Source organism: Mus pahari, chromosome 6 (genome assembly GCF_900095145.1).
Source record: "Mus pahari chromosome 6, PAHARI_EIJ_v1.1, whole genome shotgun sequence".
Lineage (NCBI taxonomy): Eukaryota > Metazoa > Chordata > Mammalia > Rodentia > Muridae > Mus > Mus pahari.
This window is the reverse complement of record NC_034595.1, coordinates 19361341-19382345: the sequence shown is the minus strand read 5'-3', so window position 1 is coordinate 19382345 and position 21005 is coordinate 19361341. Positions and strand designations below refer to the sequence as shown.

Genomic DNA, 21005 nt, shown 5'->3' with positions numbered 1-21005 from the left:
AGTGGGTGGGTAGGGGAGTAGGGGTGGGGGGAGGGTATAGGGAACTTTTGGGATAGCATTTGAAATGTAAATATGGAAAATATCTAATAAAAACATAAAAAGATAGCAAAATTACAAAAAACCAAGCTTATATTCATCTTGCATGTCAACCTGTCTCTTCTCCCTCTTGCTCTTTTCTATCTCTGTATTTTCATATATTATTTTATGACCACAAAAGTCTCTGTGGTAAAGAGAAGAACAGAATTACCCAGGTACCTTGTCCAATTCATTATTATTGCCTTCTTTTTTTTTTCTTATTTTATTTTTCATTAGATATTTTCTTTATTTACATTTCAAATGTTGTACCCTTTCCTGGTTTCCCCTCTAAAAACCCCTACCCCCTTTCCCCCTCCCCGTGCTCACCAATCTACCCACTCCCACTAACTGGCCCTGGCAGTCCCCTATACTGGGGCATAGAACCTTCACAGGACCAAGGGCTTCTCCTCTCATAGATGACCGACTAGGCCATCCTCTGCTACATATGCAGCTAGAGCCATGAGTCCCTCCATATGTTTTCTTTGATTGATGGTTTAGTCTGAGGGAGCTCAGGAGGCACTGGTTAGTTCATATTTTTGTTCCTCTTATATGGCTGCAAACCCCTTCAGCTCCTTAAGTACTTTCTCTAGCTCCTTCATTGGGGACCCTGTGCTCAGTCCAATGGATAGCTGTGAGCATCCACTTCTGTTTTCAGGCACTGGCAGAGCCTCTCAGGAGACAGGTATATCAGGCTCCTGTCAGCAAGCTCTTGTTGGCCTCCACAGCAATGTCTAGTTTTAGTGGTTATTTATGGGATGGATCCCCAGGTGCAGCAGTCTCTGGATGGGATGCTCATTCCTTCAGTCTCTGTTTCACACTTTGTCTCTGTAACTTGTTCCATGGGTATTTTGTTTCCCTTTCTTCTTCTTTCTTCATTTTTATGTGTTTTGCGAATTGTATCTTGGGTATTTCAAGCTTTTGGGCTAATATCCACGGATCAGTGAGTGCATATCATGTGTGTTCTTTTGTGATTGGGTTACCTCACTCAGGATGATATCCTCCAGATCCATCCATTTGTCTAAGAATTTTATAAATTCATTGTTTTTAATAGCTGCTTAGTACTCCATTGTGTAAATGTACCACATTTTCTGTATCATTCCTCTTTTGAGGGACATCTGTGTTATTTCCAGCTTCTGGGTATTTATTATAAATAAGGCTGCTATGAACATAGTGGAGCATATGTCCTTATTACATGGTGGAGCATCTTCTGAGTATATGCCCAGGAGTCCTATAGAGGGCTAGTATCCAATATATACAAAGAACTCAAGAATTGAGACTTCAGAAAACCAAATAACCCCATTAAAATGGAGTACAGAGCTAAACAAAGAATTCTCAACTGAGCAATACCGAATGGCTGAGAAGTATCTAAAAAAAAAAAAAAGTTCAACATCCTTAGTCATCAGGAAAATGCAAACCAAAACAACCCTGAGATTCCACCTCACACCAGTCAGAGTGGCTCAGATAAAAAACTCAGTTTTCAGCAGATGCTGGAGAGGATGTGGAAGAAGAGGAACACTCCTCCATTGCTGGTGGAATTGCAAGCTGGTACAACCACTCTGGAAATCAGTTTGGCGGTTCCTCAGAAAATTGGACATAGTATTAATCCAGCATTATTCTTTATTGTCTTCCCCTGCAGGAAGTTATGACTGAATATCATCAGTAATGGCTTGTTCATTGATGCCCAAGTAATCTTTCCCCTTACTACCAGAGTCACCACTTTTATGTTAATTCAAAAATATGTTCGTATACATTCCCTGCCCTTAGTCAGGTGTCATGGCAAACACCTTTAATCCCAGCACTTGGGAGGCAGAGGCAGGTAGATCTCTGTGACTTCCAGGACAAAGCCAGCCTGGCCTACAAAAAGAGTTCCAGGATATCCAAAGCTATTCAGTGAGACCCTGTCTCTAAAAAGCAAATAATAAAAAGAATATTTACTGCCCTTGCTGTTTCTTATTCAATCTGTCAATATTCTGCACATTTTAATTATTGACTCATTGAGCTTCCATGTTGAATCAGGAAATTGTAGGTTCAAATATATTGTTTGCCATAAAATATCTGTGTACTTTTATATTTAAATGTACACACTTAAACTTTTGTTTCATCATTAGTAAAATGTGTTTAGTAGTGCCTGTCTTTTAGAATTGTCTTCCAGAATAGTTAATAATGGATAGACAATGCTTAGTATCAACACTTGACATGTAGTTCAACAACTTAGTCCTCTCTCCTGCTTCTAATGGATAGTGTTTCATATATGTGACCTATCTTAGGTCACTTCTTTCCTTCTTTGGATTAAAAAAAAAGTATGGATGATATTCATCCATGGACCTTTAGCAATTTTTCATCATACAAGTCCAACTCTTCCTTTGGACTCACCTCAGTCTACTTTTTTTTCCAGTCATTTTTTATTAGATATTTTCTTTATTTACATTTCAAATGTTTATCCCCTTTCCTGGTTTTCCCTCTGAAAGCCCGCTATCCCCTACCCCCTCTCTCTGATTACCAACCCACTCACCCACTCGCACTTCCTGGCCCTGGCATTCCCCTACACTGAGGCATAGAGCCCTTACAGGAACAAGGGCCTCTCCTCCCATTGATGACCAACCATCCTCTGCTACATATGCAGTTGGTAACTGTCTATGGTAACTGTATATGGGATGGATGCCCAGGTAGGGCAGTCTCTGGATGGCCTTTCTTTCCGTTTCTGCTCCATACTTTGCCTCTGTAACTCCTCCCATGGGTATTTTGTTCTCCCTTCTAAGAGGAGTCTGAGTATCCACACTTTGGTCTTCCTTCGTTTTGAGCTTCGCGTGGTTTGTAAATTGTATATTGGGTATTCAGAGCTTCTGGGCTAATATCCACTCTTAGTGAGTGCATACCGTGTGTGTTCTTTTGTGATTGGGTTACATCATTCAGAATGATATCCTCCAGATCTATCCATTTGCCTAAGAATTTCATGAATTCATTGTTTTTAATAGCTGGGTAGTATTCCATTCTGTAAATGAACCACATTTTCTGTATTCATTCCTCTGTTTAGGGACATCTGTCACCTCAGTCAACTTGAGTACTTGAGACTGGATAATTTATTGAGAATAAAAACTCAGTTTTTTTATAAAGTGATTCTGGAAGTTAGGATATCTAAGAACAAGCTGATAACAGAATTGGTGCCTCCTGAGGGTTATTGTCTGCTTCCAAGGTGACAACCTTGATGGTTGTCATGCTGGTCTGGAGGGAATCCTTGTGGTAGCCAGAGCAGAAGAAAGTATTTCCTTCCACCCCAAGCTCTGTTATAAGGGAGGAAAACTCCATTCATAATAGCAGTGACCCCATGTCTTAATTACTTACCAAAGGCCATGAACCTTTGCTGCCCAGAGTGGCTTCAAACTCATGATCTTCCTGCCACATCCTCTTCATTGCTAGATTTAACAGATATGATCCGCCCTGCCCTGAAGGTTATATTTCTCAACAGGATTCCATTGGGGATAAATTTTCAACATTAATTTGGGAGTCATTATTGAAATCACACCAAACATAGTCTGCAAGTCCTCCACACTAGTCCCTAAAATAAGTTATGCATCTTCTAAGTCCTTCTTAATGTTTTATATTCTACTTATGAAGATTATAGTTAAATCACACAGAGACTTTGTCAATGCCATTTAGCATTAAGGATAAATCTTTTAAATTTTGACTTGTCCAGAGTCATAATAACTATAATCTTTGTGACCATAAACCAGTAATTATTGAAAACACAACTTTTAAAACTATATGCCAGCACCCCAATGCCAGTTAGCTTATAACCCTGGCTTGTGGGTATATTTTCGACCAAATATGTAACTTCCAGGACCTCTGTCATCACTGGGTCCTTCCACTCTACTTTGGCATGGACAAACCTCTTTACCCTCAAGAACCTTATATTAGATTCTAGAATTCTTCCTGTCACTATGGTCTTCTTTACCTTTCCTTTTTTCTCTTGGGCTATTAGAAGGTGGTAAGACCAGTCCCAGCATCTGACTGACACTTATATAAGAAAAAAAAAAAAAAAACCACAAACAACAAAAAAAAAAAAAAAAAAAAAAAAAAAAAAACCAACCCAAAAATACAACAAATAAAAACATCTCATGAGAGACCTCCAATTTCTTCAACCCCAATTCTTCACTCTTTCCAGAGGGAATACACCTACTTTCAGAATAGTTTTGACTTGTTGCTTCAACATTTGCTTACTTTAATTTGACTTCTTTCTTTTAACAACAGCAAATTGAATTATTGATTCTCCTAAAAAAGTCAGATAAAATGCCAATACAGAAGCATGCTCCAATTCAAATCTTTTATTTTTCATAATTTTATCTCTTAAAAATGATGTAGGACACCAGTGATAGAAACACATAGAAACACAGTTTCCCCCCTCTTTTTTTATTAGATATTTTCTATATTTATGTTTCAAATGTTATCCTCTTTCCTGGTTTCCCCTCTGAAAACCCTCTATTCCCTCCCCCTTGCCCTGCTCACCAACCCACCCTCTCCTACATCCTGGCCCTGGCAGTTCCCTATACTGGGGCATAGAACCTTCAAAGAACCAAGGGCCTCTCCTCCCATTTATGACCAACTAGGCCATCTTCTGCTACATATGCAGCTATAGCCATGAGTCCCTCCACATGTTTTCTTTGGTTGGTGGTTTAGTCCCAGGGAGCTTGGGAGGTACTGGTTAGTTCATATTGTTGTCCCTCATATGGGACTGCAAACCCCTTCAGCTCCTTGGGTTCTTTCTCTAACTCCTTCATTGGGGACCCTATGCTCAGTCCACTGGATGGCTGTGAGCATCCACTTCTGTATTTTTCAGCTGTTGATCTGGCATTGGGCAATTTGTGTTATTAAAGATGCTTCCTCCTCACCCAATCCTTTCCTGGTTATTGTTTCTCAAATGTGCATGTACCTAATTTGAATGGAACCAGAGGTAAATGTATATTGGGATTGAGAGAACAGTGAGAGAACAAAGATTGTTTTCTTATTTTTAATATATTCAACATGGGTGTTGGCTATGTCTAAGGTAGGTACAGTGGACACTGGCATCTTGAGGCTTTCAGGAAGGTTAGTAGCATTGTCAGTGAAAGCATCTTGGCCTTTAAGTCAGATAGAGCTAAGTGTGCTTTCTGACTTCTTTGTTCCATTTTGGACTGCATTTCACTGGTGACAAGATGTTAAAGTTTCATGGTCTCACATCTTCAGTAAGGTGAGGACAGTAATGGGGGTACTTCTTCACAGTGTTCCTACATCTTATACTGGGCCTGTGAAAAAAGGCAGTACCCAAGTAAGATCTACATTTCAGCTCTGTTTCACCGCATAGTGTGGGCATATAATTTCATCCCTCAGAATTCAAATGGCATGGTATGATAATGGTATTTAACTCACAGAGTTGTTAGGCTAAATAAGATTATGTTGGGAAACATTTAGCAAATTCCTTGTATATTAAATACTTGATGTAAATCAGTTGCAGCTTTGCTCCTCTTTCTTTACATTCTTCAAATGCCCACTCTTATTATTTGTTTTTGCCCTCTTGTCATCCTTAGCTCTTGCCTCTGATTAAAGCATTTAGTACAAAGTATAATAAATAGCAATCGCTTTACCTTCATGACATTCACTGATTTTAACCAACAAATGAATAGTTAGCTCACAGACAAGAAACTTATTCTTTCTTAAAGGCAAAGGTTGTTTCTATTGACATAATTTCCAATGGAAAATATTAAACATGATGAGATAATTCTATATGGACACAGGTATGTCTAAAATTGATTTATCTGCTAAAAATGTGTCTACCTGTTTTTTATTCTTTGATTCATGAATATTTGAGATATAGACTGTTCCTATTCAAGACTTAGGCAGTAGTTATAAAATGATATATGTCTATGTGAAGAAAAGTATATAGGTATAGCATTATTTTAAGGAATTTAGCAATGATACAGTAGTTATGACAAAATTAGGGATTAATATACCCATTTTAATGTTCAAAATCAATGTGCTTTAACATGCATGGAATTGAAGTTCAATAGTATATGAAACAAGAGTCTTGTTCCAATGACCATATTCTTGATTTCCACATTCTGCTGTCCACCAAGTATATAGAATATTTTTAACTCATTCTGGGTTAAGTGACCCAGATTACTTTTCTAATTACCTTGATTGAAATATGTTTGTAATGAATCTGATAAAAATTTCACTCATTAAAAGCCCAAGCTGTGGCTCAGTTGTAGAGCACTTGCCTCCCATGCAAGATACCCTATTTTTAAGGCCCAGAAGTAACAAGAATGACAACAAAATAGAAATTCCTTATTCATAAACAAATTTCTCAACCAAATTCACACACCTTCCTTCCAAATGCCAAAGTAAGCTCAGTATGGGTCTGGAGTAAATGTGCCTCTTCTTGTGCTCTGAATTTTTTTCTTTCAACCACACACTAATAGTCTCAACTATGGGTCATATACCAGCAAAGGAGACTTATTCTGTTGGATGTTTCCTCTAGTATCATAATAATACTGGAAAAAGAGGTTACCAGTGGACACAGGAGAAAAAAATGCCATTAATTTCTGCTAACACTTAGCCACGTAAACTCTACAGTATTAGCCTTTCCACCCACCTCTCATCTCCAGATGTTCTTACCACAAGGGAGAGACATTACTATCTCTCTGAGGACACAAACTTTAGAAGACTGGTCTTGTCTGTTGGGTAAGGCTGAGATCTTTGGTTAGTGGCTTCCCTTAGGAAAAATATATGTGTTACATCCCTTGTTCCCTTTCTAGGACTGAGTGGGCCAAGAACAACGCCTACAGTTGTAGAAGACAGTCTGAGAGAAGGAAGTTAGATCTGTCCAAAACTAAGAATCCTTTGGCAGTTCAAGGTCACAGGGCAAGATGCCTTTGGAAGATGACTCACAGTTAGATGGATGAGGCTACTGATATGGCTATGTCTTCTCCCTGGAGTTATAACTGATGTTTCCTATTGTTCATAATTGGTCTGCTATTCATCACTTTCACAATTGCTATCAGCTCAGTGACAAGGAGGACAAATGGTCTGGAGATAGTTTAGAACAATGTCAGCACGAGCTGTTGCCCTGACAACTGAGTAGTTCTATCCAGGATCACAGTGCTTAGCCATGCAAGGAGCTTCTAGCACTCACACTTTGCCACACATCCCTTCAGTACTTCTTCATACAATGAACATGTTAACAGTTCTTGTTTATCAACAACAACAACAACAACAACAACAACAACAAAAAGAATTTATAGCCCAACAGAGGGGGAAGGCAAATTAATAATTCAACAGAATGGTAAGTTCAACAGATATATGATCCAAGGTAGAACTGGGGCTTTCAATTCTGAAAAGTAGGAGAATGATTTTCAGAGAAATTTACAGTGGTCATGAGTCTTAAATGACAAGACTGATTTGATTGAAAGTAGAATAAACGGAAGGAAGATTTAGATGTGCTATGTGGTGACAAAGTGACATAAAAGGATTTGCTCTTGTGGGATGCATGTTAATGCATGTGCATTATTTTTTGAGACATGTTTTTTTTAACTGTCACATTTAACGAGGCTAAAACTTACACATTTGACGAGGCTAGTTGGTCTATGCAAGCCTTAGAGACCCTTCTGCTTCTGCCTTCACAGCATTGAGTAATAACTTCCTGCCATACAGAGTTCAGAAAGAACTAGAAAGAGTAAGCATATTCAACAGTAAGTCTCAGAGTCCGAAAACATTCTAGGCATAGATTAGATTGTAAAGAAGCTAGAAGCCTCCAGGCCTGGGTTATCATCACAGAGGCAGTAAGCCTCAGAGATAACAATTATTTCAGGCAAATAAAGGTTAATTTACACACTAGACTTGGCTTTTTATAAGTATTTGTTTTTATCTCTTATGATCATATTATAATCTTTTTCCATTTCTTTTTTCTTCCTCTAGTCCCTTTCACATACTTGCATTGCTTTCTTTAAAATTCATTACTTAATTTTCTTTAATTGTTGTTGTTGTTGCTGCTGCTGCTGCTGCTGTTGTGTATGTGTATGTGTGTGTGTGTATTTGTATTCCCCATATATAAGTACAACCTGCTCAATTTTGATAATGTTTCTTGTATGAAAACTCACTTGGCTTTTGTGTGGATGCTAGAAATTAAACTCAGTTCCTCATGATCCCAAACAGGTAGAGAGCCATACTTCCCTGGCTCCAGATTTCTTTGATCAAAGAAATGACCTTCTCTTTCCTCCATCCCAAATGTGTTGGCCAGTTCAAGCACATGTTGGATAATTATGCTGACTAATACATACTCAGAATTCACCAAAACAGTTAACTTGTCTCTTTCAGAAAGTAAGTAGTGTATTGGAAGGTATTGGAAGTACATTTCAATACATCCTCAACATTTAGGAAACAGGATGAGAACAGAGAAGAAGCTCAAGTAGCTGGACAAGTGTTTGAAATAGACACCTGTTTGTATCCTAACATTAAGTCATCTTGGTTTGTAATATGAACTGTCATCAAATTACAGATGCCTCAAATTATTAAAAATCGCAACGTTCTCAGGGGTTTAATGAAGACAATGCAACTTACAACATGGGATTGATATATTGGTTAAGTTAGCTCACTGTAGTTAAATATTTGGGCTTAGAAACTGTGAAACTTGAGAATGAGTTTTGCTTTGTTAAATACTGGCTATATGAGTGAGGAAAAGTGCTCAATAATGGAACAATGAAGTACTCAAAGCATGATATGCTCATGACAATTAGATGCTTCCCTGCATATCAAACTCTGCACATCATGTCATTCATATAAAAGTATTTAAAAATTGCTCACTATTATTTTTAGTGGATTCACCTAGTACTTCATCCTCTGTAAGATAAATGGGAGCTGAAATGTAGGACTAGCTGACTAGAAAAATAACTCCTTGTTGGAGGATCATATAAACCTGTCATCTTGCCTCTGTATCTCTTAAAGAACAGAGAGTTGACAGATCCCCGTGTGTGTGTGTGTGTGTGTGTGTGTGTGTGTGTGTGTGTGTGTGTGTGTGTAATATTTTCTTATTATTTTAATTCTTAGAATTTCAGTTGGCTCTAATTGCTATCTTGATTAAAAGCTGTTCTGTTGGGCTCTTGTCATTTAGAAGATAACTTCAAAAGTAGTGAGCCCTGACAAGGGAAACTGTGTGTTGTACTTATGATTTATAGAGCCATATATTGAGTTTCATGATTTCTCATATTGGAGATGAGTCCTTACAAACTGGTATTTTATCACAGAGTGGGATGATCTGAGGCTGAATATAAATGATTGGAGGAAGTTTCAGGGCTGAGATTTGTCCTAGTTTGTATCTGTTGCTGTGATAAATATCTTGATGGGAAGCAATTTGGAAAGATAAAGGTTTATTTGAGTTACACATCTAGCTGAAAGGCCATCACTGATGGAAGCTAGGATGGGTACCCAAGCAGAAACAGAGGCTGGAATCATGGGGAAAATGCTACTTTGCGATTTGCTCCCTATGGCTTGCTCAGTCTGTTTTCTTATATAACCAAATACAATCTTCCTCAAAAGAGCACCACCTACAACAGATTGAGCCCACCCAATTAATCATTAATCAAGAAAATTCTCTACAGACTTGCCCATAACTCCTATCAGATAGAGGCAATTCCTCAATTGAGATTGCTTCTTTCCAGAGAACTCTAGTTTGCGCCAAATTGACAAAAACTAATCAGCATGGAGCTGAAAGTTGAGAGTATAGTGCTATTGAGTTTAATTGAAGTGATTCTGAGACTATATTTTTATGACACTTGACTGGCTTATCTTCTAAGAGTTACTAGAGACCGTAAGGACTTCTTCATTCACAGATTGTTGGGAGGTTTATTAAAGTTAGCAAGCAGGATGAGTACTACCAGGCTTTGAATATGGTGAGACTCTAGGTGTCTGTCTCCTGCCTACTTCTTTCTTGGTCAAATTATCAATAGCATGTATGAACTTCTTTTTCAGGGTAGGTGCTACATGGATGGATGTCAAGTTGGACATTTTGTAGGCACATAGTAAAATTGAATAGACAGTAGAGAACGTCCTGTAATCTGCTACCTATATGCTCCCACAAACTTCTCAACTCTCAACTTCTCACAGTAAAAATAGTATATTTGTTATAGTTAATGGGTATTTATTTATGTTATCATCATCACCAAAACATGATTGTTTATATTAGAGTTCCTTTAAAGGTATGTATCTTTTGAGTTTTGACAAATGCATATTACATATGTACATGATTGTAATACGATGAGGAAATCAGTGTCAATGAAAAGTATGGATACCCTTCAAAGTTTTACTTAAATTTGTATGTAGTTGAAAGTTTCAATTTTCCTTACTTGTCCTTTCTTAAAACAGATAAGACATCACACATCCCTTGTTGCTTTGTTGAGAATAAAAAGACTGATAACTAGAACTTCTCTCCCTGCATGCGTTCTCACACATACTACTTAAATCTGCATTCACTAATTATCTAACATGATGATGAGTAGACAGTCTCCTTTTCATTGTCAGACTCCATGGCCCTGAGTTAATTCATTCTATCTCTTGAAGCTCATCTGTTTCATGGTAAGTCACTTAAAGCTACTAGGGACATCAGTATATTTCCCAGCCAGTGTGTGTGTGTGTGTGGGGGGGGCGCTGCTGCTGAATGAATAACACATGGTCCAGGTATAGCTTACCCAAGACTTCTAGTGTGGCTAGAATTTTATATTAATTATGTTGCCCTTACATTACTCTATTGCCTTCTTTAACCCTTTAAGTGCTCATTAGACCTCTTCTATCCTAAACACTTACATGGTCAGGATAGACTCAGGAAATACTCTCCCTGAAGATATAGGATCTCAGCCTTTCCTCACATCTCTAGTATCTCTCAAAGTAACTAGAATGAATTTTTATATTTTCAACCACTATTTTCAAAACAGTAATTACAACTGTCTTCATAAAAAATTCTAACTTTATAACTTGTACAACATATGAGCTTCCTACCAATGGCTTCAAACAATTCATCCTTTCTGGACTAGACTGCTAGTTACTTTTCTCATTGCTATGACAGAACACCTAACACAATCAGCTTAAGGAAGAAGGTGTGTATTTGACTCATAGCTGACAATTCATTATAATGGAGGAGGCATGTCTAACATCCAAGGCTATCCACAGTATAATCTGGGCTCCAGTGACTTAGGCTATCCTACATACATGTTCTGCTATTGGCAGTACACATAGTCTTTCTCTTGGGCCTGATCCACTCCGTGCTTCCAACTTTCCTTGGTGAATATTTCCAACATTATATGGACTCCACTACCATTTCTCTCAACATTTTTATCTTCCAGACTCCTATCAGAATGGTCCATCCATTAGGCTTTGTTTACAGTATTTTAGGAATTCAGGCTAAAACAAATTTCACCTACAAACCAACTCTAAATAATTAAAATTAAATGGTAACGTGTCGTAGATATGAACCCTGGTACAACTTTTCTGTATTAATTAGCTTTCTTATTCTTGTGACAAAAATACTCAACAAAAGCAGCTTAAAGACATAAGGATTTATTTTGTCTCACAGTTCAAAGAGACTCAGTTCATCACAGTTGATATGCCTGTAGTGTGGTGAAAGCATGAAGCAGCTTGTTACATTGTATCCTCAGTGAAGAAGCAGAAGAAGTGAATGGAGGTACTCAGCTACTGCTGTTTTTCTTCAGTCTGGGACCACAATACATGGCTCTTCCCTCCTGAGTTTAGATCTTGACAGAGAGTCTTATTCCAGTTCTGTGCCATTCAGTATCTATCTCAGAGCCCTTTCTACACACTGCTCTTTCTCTTGGAGAAAACATTACTCATATTTATGAATTTGGCTACAACATTTCATTAGGTAATAGGTGAGAGGGATAGGTAGTCAAATTGCAAGCAGATATAAAATTTATAGAATTTTAATGAGAGAAAGTGAAAGAAAGAAAATATGCCAAAATATGTTTACATGGGTTTTTCCTGTACTTCAACAGAGAAATAGGGAATACACATTTACAATAAAAGAATATGATAAAATGCTCATGGCTATAAAATAGTGCAGTTCCTTAAGTGGGATGCTGTGGATCACAGAGTGTGAGCAGCAGGAAATAGACAAAAGATATAGATTTTGTGATGAAAAATGCTGACTCTTATGTTCGTCTGTAGAGGCTTGCCCTAGAAAATAGTGGGAATTTTGAAGAGAGTCAAGCAAGAAGACAGAGGAACCAGTGGTATTTCAGAAAGCTCTGGGAGAATGGAAAGCAGTAGCTGAAATTCAAGCTGGGTGTCTAGCCCAAAAGCTAGTAAAATTGACTAAAGAGCCATATCTACCCTCTTAGGGGAGATGTCCATGGGACCAGGGAAGAGAGATTGGATTGACCTTCAGCTTTTGGATGGAGGCACCAAATTGACATGCATGATATAAGTGTTCTTGCAAAGAAGAGAGTCACAAACATTTTCATTCCTTTCTCAGTTTATAAATTTATTTGTTTCCTTCAACATTCCACATGAAAATTTAAATTCAGCAAATACCTACTGATTTATATTGCATGTTAGTTACTGTATTCAGCAATGAACTGGAGACAGAATAATAATAAGATAATATATTATTTTGTCTTTAGAAAATTTTCCCTTCCTTATTTGGCAAGAATTGGATAATCTCAGGACCAAGCTTACTAGTATGATACAGATAACACAATGCTTGAAGCATGGAATGAGGACTTCAGGGTCTCATTCTGGAGTCTTACATAACCCTCTTGACATCAGCAATAACTGACTTATTGTCAACAAGCAATACCAATTTTTATTGTAAGTACAGAAAAATTTTTATTGGAAGTACAGAAAATGGAATTTAATTCATGGGCTTAATGGTATTCTGTGTACATTGTCTTAAACGTTTTAATAAAATCCAGGTTTTTTACATAGAGTTTAGAATTCCTCAGGCACTGTCATAATCTTAGAGCTGGAAAGTCTCCTTTCTTTGTCTTCTCACAATCTCCTATGTATATGACTTCACAGCATTTGAACCATAGTAATTATAATTGTTTGTATGTTATCTTTACCATTAAACCATAGTTCTTCAAAGTTAACCATTGGGCCTTGTTCACGCTTTCTTAATTCTGGCCAGTAAGACATATTTACTGAACTTAATTTAACTGTCAATAACGTATCATTGTCCTCTACATTTTGCACACAGGGAAACTGAGGCTTAAGAAGAGGATCCATTTATGCAAGTTCAAATAAGAAAGAAACAATAGTGTTAGGAATAAGTCCTAGTTTATTTTGATTGCTTAACATTTCTGTGACTGCTTTTCTCCTCCTGCTCAACATGGTTTACTAACTAATTAGCTTGAACTTGGAAACATTTATGAGTTCTGGAATTGCAAACCTTTTTTGTTATGAAAAGCAATGACCATGCTAATGTTGATCCCATCAAATGCTAGGAGTCTGATTGCTTGCAGTACATACTTTCATTTGTTTCTGAGAAACACACACACACACACACACACACACACAAACTTGTGCGCATATGAACAGGTAGTTCAGGCATACTCACACAAACATTTATACACTTGTAAATATATGATCAAAAACAGAGAAACTAAATTTAGATTTTAAATGAAATCCTGGCATGAACAATGACAGATAAAGCAATCCTCTGCTACATATGCAGCTGGAGCTGTGGGTTCCTCCATGTGTACTTTTTGGTTGCTGGTTTAGTCCCTGGGAGCTCTGGGAGTGGGAGTGCAGGTGGGTCCAGTTAGTTGATATTGTTGTTCTCCTACAGGGTAGCAATCCCCTTCAGCTCCTTCAGTTCTTCCCCTAACTTTTCCACTGGGGTCCCCGAACTCAGTTTGATGCTTGTCTATGCATGTCTGTATCCTTATCTGGCATCAGTGGGAAGAGAGGCCCTTGGTCCTGTGGAGGGGTGTTGCCCCAGGTAAGGAGATGGTATAGAGGTGAGGTAGGAATTGGTGGATGGGTGGGAGGGCACTGTCTTAAAGGCAAAGGGGAGGGGAATGGATGGGGGTTTGCAGAGGGGAGACATGGAGGGGGATAATATTTAAAACATAATTAAATAAAATGACCAATTAATTATTTAAAAACTGGGGGGAAAAAGACCAATGGTACAGGATTCCAGTGAACTTCAATTTCTCATACTCCTTCCTTCTTCATGCTTTTCTGTATATGAGCTTGGAAAACCCATGGCAGAGGGGGCATTTTGAGTATTAATTGAAGGAAGAGAATAGTTTTTATCATCAAAAGTATCTGTCACTTTGGGGTAGCCAGCTAGGCTCTCTGGGCCACTACATCTGCATCTGTAAATGGATTAGATTAGATGATTTACAGACCAAGTCCTGTGAAGCTGGAACATTCTATGATTCCCATCCCCGGGGATCTAGCTGGACCATGGATGGAGTGTTGCAAGGGCTGAATACGTAAGGAAGAGTGATCTTGCGCTGACACAATGCTGGCTTCTGCTGCCTTGCGAGAGCTCCCTGTTTGATGTCAGGCTTTTATCAGAGTGTTTGTGCTCTCTCCAGGGCCTGCCTGGCCATTGCACCAGCCCCCATTCTGTTCCCCAGAATTCTGGGAAACAGCCAATGGATGTGGAGACTCACAGGCAGGATTTCTTCCCAAGAAGTGCCTAGATGGTGAAACTCACAGTCCGGGGAGGTTTCCTGTTTTGCTTTTTACAAGTTCAGTTTACTATTAACAGAAACCAAACATGCATACACACACACACACACACACACAGAGAGAGAGAGAGAGAGAGAGAGAGAGAGAGAGAGACTCTCAGACTCTCATACACAAAACAGGATGTTCTCTCTCCATGTTAGACTGGGAGACACTCTTCCCATCTATGTCACTCTCTCCCCCCATGACCCTGGATTTCACTATTGTGGTAATTACGCTTTTAGCTTTGACTGGAGATGTGGCAGAATCCTGACTTATGAGCAGTCACCTGTACACTCCGATTACACTGAAAAGGAACCTACAAATGAGGAAGAACAGTTCTGACAGTCAATATAAACTCACATTTTCCTATTTAGTTCCTGTGTTTATGAATGAAGCACCTTTTTTTAGGCTATTAGAAGGAACATTAACTCCCAACATAGAATCAGAGACATAGCAAGAAATGGGGTTCTTGATCTGAAGTCAAAGTCCTTGGCCCAAGGACTTTACTGTAAATATTTTGTGGAATATACTTACATTAAAATAAATGTGTGCAATTTATATTTAACTAAACATGTTCTGTTTTAGTTCATTGAATTTGGGAATTAATCCCACTGATCTTCATGTTTGAACCAAAAAGACCTGCACTTTTGTAAGCATTGGAGGTATAGCCTGGCATTTTCCTTTTATCATTTTCTTGCAGTGTGGTCTTGAAAGAAAAAATTCTTCATACCCCAATATTTAGTCTTTTCATCTGTAAATATAGCCTGTATTATATAGTTTTAGAACTGTTATGGGGATTATGTTTTTTACAATACTTTTTCATTTTTTGAAATTATATCATTTCCTCCATTTTCTTTCCTACCTCCATTTCCTCTCCTGCCTGTTGCTTTGCTCTTTCTCTATGTCATGACCATTTCTCCTTTAGTTGTTACACACACACACACACACACACACACACACACACACACACACACACACTCCTATATACATAACTTCATGGTATATATTATGTTATATGTATGTATATGATCATAGGGCTAACCTCTTGATATTAGAAAACCAATTGGGAGAAGTTCTTCCTTGGGGAAGACCATTTTTCCTACTGTCATTGTTCCATACTTCCCAGTAGTTCTTTGAGTTTTGCCTTTTCCTTATTAGTATATCCACTGGTGCCATTATTGTTCAGGTCTTATATAGATAGTCATTTTGATAAGAATCATGGTCATAGCATCTCTGATGTTTCTAGGAGACACAATCTCACAACAAGTTTCCCATTTCTCTTTCTCTTAAACTATTTCCACCTCCTTTTCTTTAGTGATCTTTGAGTCTTAGGGATAGGAGTTATCAGTTGGGACGGGGTCCCAAGCGATCTTTTGTTCTTGGCATTTTGATTGTAGTTTTCTGTTATGATCTCTGTCTGTGGTAAAGAGAAGATTCTCAGACAAGAGGTGATAGCTACACTTATCTGTGGGCACAAAGGTATATGTGTAGAATGTAGTTGGGAATTATGCGGGTTTACTAAAATGGTACTCACAAGTCTTCCTCCAAGATCCATGTCTTCACCAGACTCAGGTATTTGGCTACATTTTCAGATTCAGGCATGATTTCCTTCTGGTTGAGCTGGCCATAAGTTCAATTACAGAACTGTTAGTGACCACCAAGACATGCATGCCACTACTGCACTCTGAAAATTATGGTGTCATACTGGTTATTGATATGATTCATAAGCATCAGAGCTGGGTAAGACTATTGCTTGCTTTTTTTTTTTTTTTTGCCTTTGGTAGCTTCTTTGTGCTTTCTCGGGTCATGAGACCTAGTCCTCGGAAAGGAGTCTTTCAGGGCAGATCCAGTTTGGCTCTGTGTCCAAAACGTGTGGTGTTTAGAGCAATAGGAACCTCCACTTCAATTCTAGGAGGCAACAGCAATAACCTATTATGTCTCAGGAGTTTATTATACAAACCTGACTAACAACTCAAAAGTGGTATTCTCATGTTTGAAGGCACTGGCAGCATGGATGGTAAAATTCCATCTGTTCTATGTATGTATTCATATACAATTTTGATTCATATATAATTCTGATTAGGTAGATAGTGAGTCGTTATGACTTTTCCAGCCATTATTACTGTTGTTTTACCTTTCTCTTACTTATGTATTTATCTCCCCCTCCCTAATTGAATTCTCTCACACATTTTTCCAATCTCCTCTTTAATTACTTCTATCCTGTTATCCCCTCTGGTCCCTTTTTACTTTCCTGACTTCCGCCATTACTCTGGGTTGTATACTCACATCCACAGACTTGGGGATAAGATTCCTAGATGAAACAGAAGATGTGGTGCCTGTCTTTCTGCGTCTGGATTGCCTCACTCAATATGATCTTTTCTAGTTATATTGATTTATATGCAAAACTCAAAATTCTATTTTTTTTCTAATGCTGAATAGTATTCCATTGTGTCTATGTACCACATTTTGGTTATTCATCCATCAGTTGATGGATTCAGGTCATTTCCATTTCAAAGCTGTTGTTCATAGAGTGTCAATAAACAGGGTAGAGCAACTATCTATGATGTAGGATGCCAAGCCCTTTGGACGTATAGTAAGGAGTGGTACACTTGGGTCACATGGGACATTTATTTTTAGCCTTTTGAGTGTTTTCCTGACTGATTTCCAGAATAGCTGGACCATTTTGCAATTCCACCAACAGTAAGAATGAGGGTTTCCTTCCTTTCATCCTCTCCAGCATGTGTTGTTGATCATTTGCTGACCTTTTTTATATTATGGCTGAAGTAAGAGAAAATCTCACAGTTATTTTGATTTTCATTTTCCTAATTGCTAGAAATGAAGAACTCCCCCCCACAGGTATTTCTTAACGATTTTTTCCCTTTTCTTGTCTTTTTGAGAATTATCTGTCCATACCAAGCCTATTTTTGAATGTATCATTTGTTTTCTTTCTTTGATTATTTATTTTTAACCCTGTTATTATTTTTTACACATCCTGGATACTGATTCTCTGTCAGATGTATATCTGGTAAATATTCTCTCACATTCTGTGAGCTTCCTCTTCAGCAAGTTGATTGTATTGTTTCCTTAAATGCAGGTTTTTTTAAGTTTTATAAAGTCCCATTTGTCAAATATTTGCCTCTGTTTCTGGATAAACAGAGTACTATTCAGAAAGCTTTTACTTACATCTGTGTCCTGTAGCATGGTTTCTATGTTTTCTTCTAGCAGTACAATGTTTCACAAGTAGGTCTCTTATCCATTTGTAGTTCGTTTTTATGTATAACTATAGTTGCAAGTCTAATTTCATTCTTTTACATGGGAACATCTAGTTTCCCAAGCACCATGTGTTGAAGATGCTGTCTTTTCTCCACCATAAGTTTGTTTTGTTTTGATTTTATCAAATATGGAATGGCTATACTTACATGTACTCATGTTTGTATCTTCAATTTTTTCCATTGGTCTACATGTCTGCCTTGTGCAAGTATCATATTGCTTTTTATTACTTTGCCTCTGCAATATATCTAGAAATCTGGAATGACAGTTTCTCCAGCATTGCTCCGTTTGCTTAGGATTGTGTGCTTAAAATAATTTGGCAGTGCAGTCAGGCGCCTCATGAACATTAGCATTTATTATAGTTATTCTTTCTGTCCTTGAGTACCTTTTTAACTCTGGATAATTTTGCTAATGTGTTCATCTAAAGCATAAGCCATTGGTAAGGACATCAGGGAAGGGTCTGTGGAGGTTTAGTGTTCATGCTTCTTTGTACAGTACACAGTCTCCTTCTAGATCAGCAATTTTCTACCTGTGGGTGGTGACCACATTAGTAAATCTCTATCTCCATAAATATTTACATTATGGTTCATAACAGTGACAAGATTCCAGTTATGAAGTACCAATAAAAATAATTTTATAGTGTGTGAGTGTGTGTGTATGTTCACCACAACATGAGGTACTATATTGAAGGGTTGCCACATTAGGAAGGTAGAGAAGCACTGTTCTAGATCCGTGTAGCCTCTGAGGAGCTGAGGATGGAGAACCCATATCCAGTGTATTCAAATGTTCTGGACTGTTTTTGAATAATCAAGAATGTAAAAAAAAATAGTGACAGCAGGGTCATTAGGCATACTTGGTGATAGGTAATGTGCAAAATCCACTTGTAGAGCATAGAGAAAGTAACATACAAGGAAAAGAAATACTAATGGCTGGCTCAGGATAAAGAAGCCAAAGATCAACTTTTTCTGGAGTCTTTGAGTTTTAAAGAGCTGAGTCCTACATTCTCATTTTCCAAAACTATGAAATGTCAACCCAATGGAGGAGCTAGAGAAAGTACTCAAGGAGCTGAAGGGGTCTGCAACCCTATAGGTGGAACAACAATATGAACTAACCAGTACCCCCAGAGCTCGTGTCTCTAGCTGCATATGTAGCAGAAGATGGCCTAGTCAGCCATCATTGGGAAGAGAGGCCCCTTGGTCTTGCAAACCTTATATACAGGGGAACACCAGGGCCAAGAAGTGGGTGTGGGTGGGTAGGAGGGCAGGGGAGGGGAGGGTATAGGGGACTTTGGAGATAGCCTTTGAAATGTAAATGAAGAAAATACCTAATAAAAAATTGGAAAAAAAAAACCTCATGTGACAGCAGATGTTGAGGATGTGGAGAAAGAAGACTCCTCCATTCCTGATGGGATTGTAAGCTGGTACAACTACTCTGGAAATCAGTCTGGCAATTCCTCATTGAGCATATGACCTGAGGACCCAGCTGTTCAGATGCAAAATCCCCTGGCATCTCAGCCTCCATCTTGTACCTAGGCCATAATCTATTAACTAGCACTCTTTTGCTTCTTCCACTATCTTTCTTCCATTTTGTAACTGACTCAGGACATTTTACAATGAGGACATTCCATTTATGGACCCTTTAAAATGAGGGCATTCCTTTTCAGATCTTATACAATGAGGACATTGCTTTCTGGATATTTTACAATGGGGACATTCCATTTACACTAATGTGTAACCATGTGATAATATTGGTTTGTCCTGGGCATCTCAGTAAATTTTCAGCTTTATAAACCCTCCATTTCCCAAGAGTAAATGAGACTTGAACAGAGAAAAAAAAAAAGATTTGAGCCTGCTATCCATTGGGTGCAGGAAACTCCTTTCAAGTTCTCTTTTCCATCTGGTATTAATGATCAATTTTAAGTGAACATTCATTTGATCAGTAAATACTAACTGGATCACACAAGATCCTATGAGAATACTCCTGGGAAGACTGTCGGTCCTTTGATTCTAGTAGCAATTAGGATTAGAATTTTATGGGTAAGATAGATACAGCAATGTGGTGGTAGGAGTGACTAGTGTCATGGTATCAGAAAGAACATGATCAGTCTCAGATTTAAGGGAAAATCTTATTTAAGACAAAAACTATTAAGTTGGAATTCAAAGAAAATGCATAATTTCAGGTCTAAAAAGGGTACCTTTTAAAAAGACATTGAGAAACATTAGCATTAAATAGATCAGTAACCAAAACAAAGATTAACAGACCATCAGAGTCAATCTAGCTACTGACCAGCATTATCAATGAATGTCTTTTTTTTTTTTTTCTGTAACATGCTATTCTTTTAAAGTATTGTTAACATTGTTAGCACATTACGAAGGCAGTATTAATTGTGAGAGAAACCATCACAATGTTGAAATGTTTTCTTTATGGTCCTATGCAGAGTTGGTTTTTGCTTCCTAATTGAATAGACAGGAATTGACTTCTAGGGACATGGATATCAATGGAATGATAATGTATACTGAAGGTACTAAAACTTGTATAAGCTGAGTTTAGAAAGGAGTATAGGAACTTAGGTAAGGAGTTTAGACTGAGTCCTGTATACTGTGGGTATTTTCATATTTTTAAACAGTGTGATGAGATAGTTAGATGCAGTGTCTCTAGTAGGACAAGGCCAGGACTCAGTTGAGATTGGTTTTGTGTAAATTAATGTATCCACAGATTGGAGTCAGTGATTTGATCCTACCTCTGTTACTCACTGCCTATGAATTCTTGCAATCACTTTTTTTGTGTGCTTCAGTTCTCCAAGTATAAAATGAGAATAAAAATAAATAAATAAATAAAAGCTGGGCGTGGTGGCACACGCCTTTAATCCCAGTGCTTGGGAGGCAGAGGCAGGCAGATTTCTGAGTTCGAGGCCAGCCTGGTCTACAGAGTGAGTTCCAGGACAG

General features: G+C 38.0%; 1 protein-coding gene across 3 annotated transcripts in view; it reads left to right on the top strand.

Moving 5' to 3' along the window:
* Astn2 (astrotactin 2) overlaps window positions 1-21005 on the top strand; it is a 958131-nt gene that overhangs the window by 774001 nt on the left and 163125 nt on the right. The window lies entirely within an intron of this gene.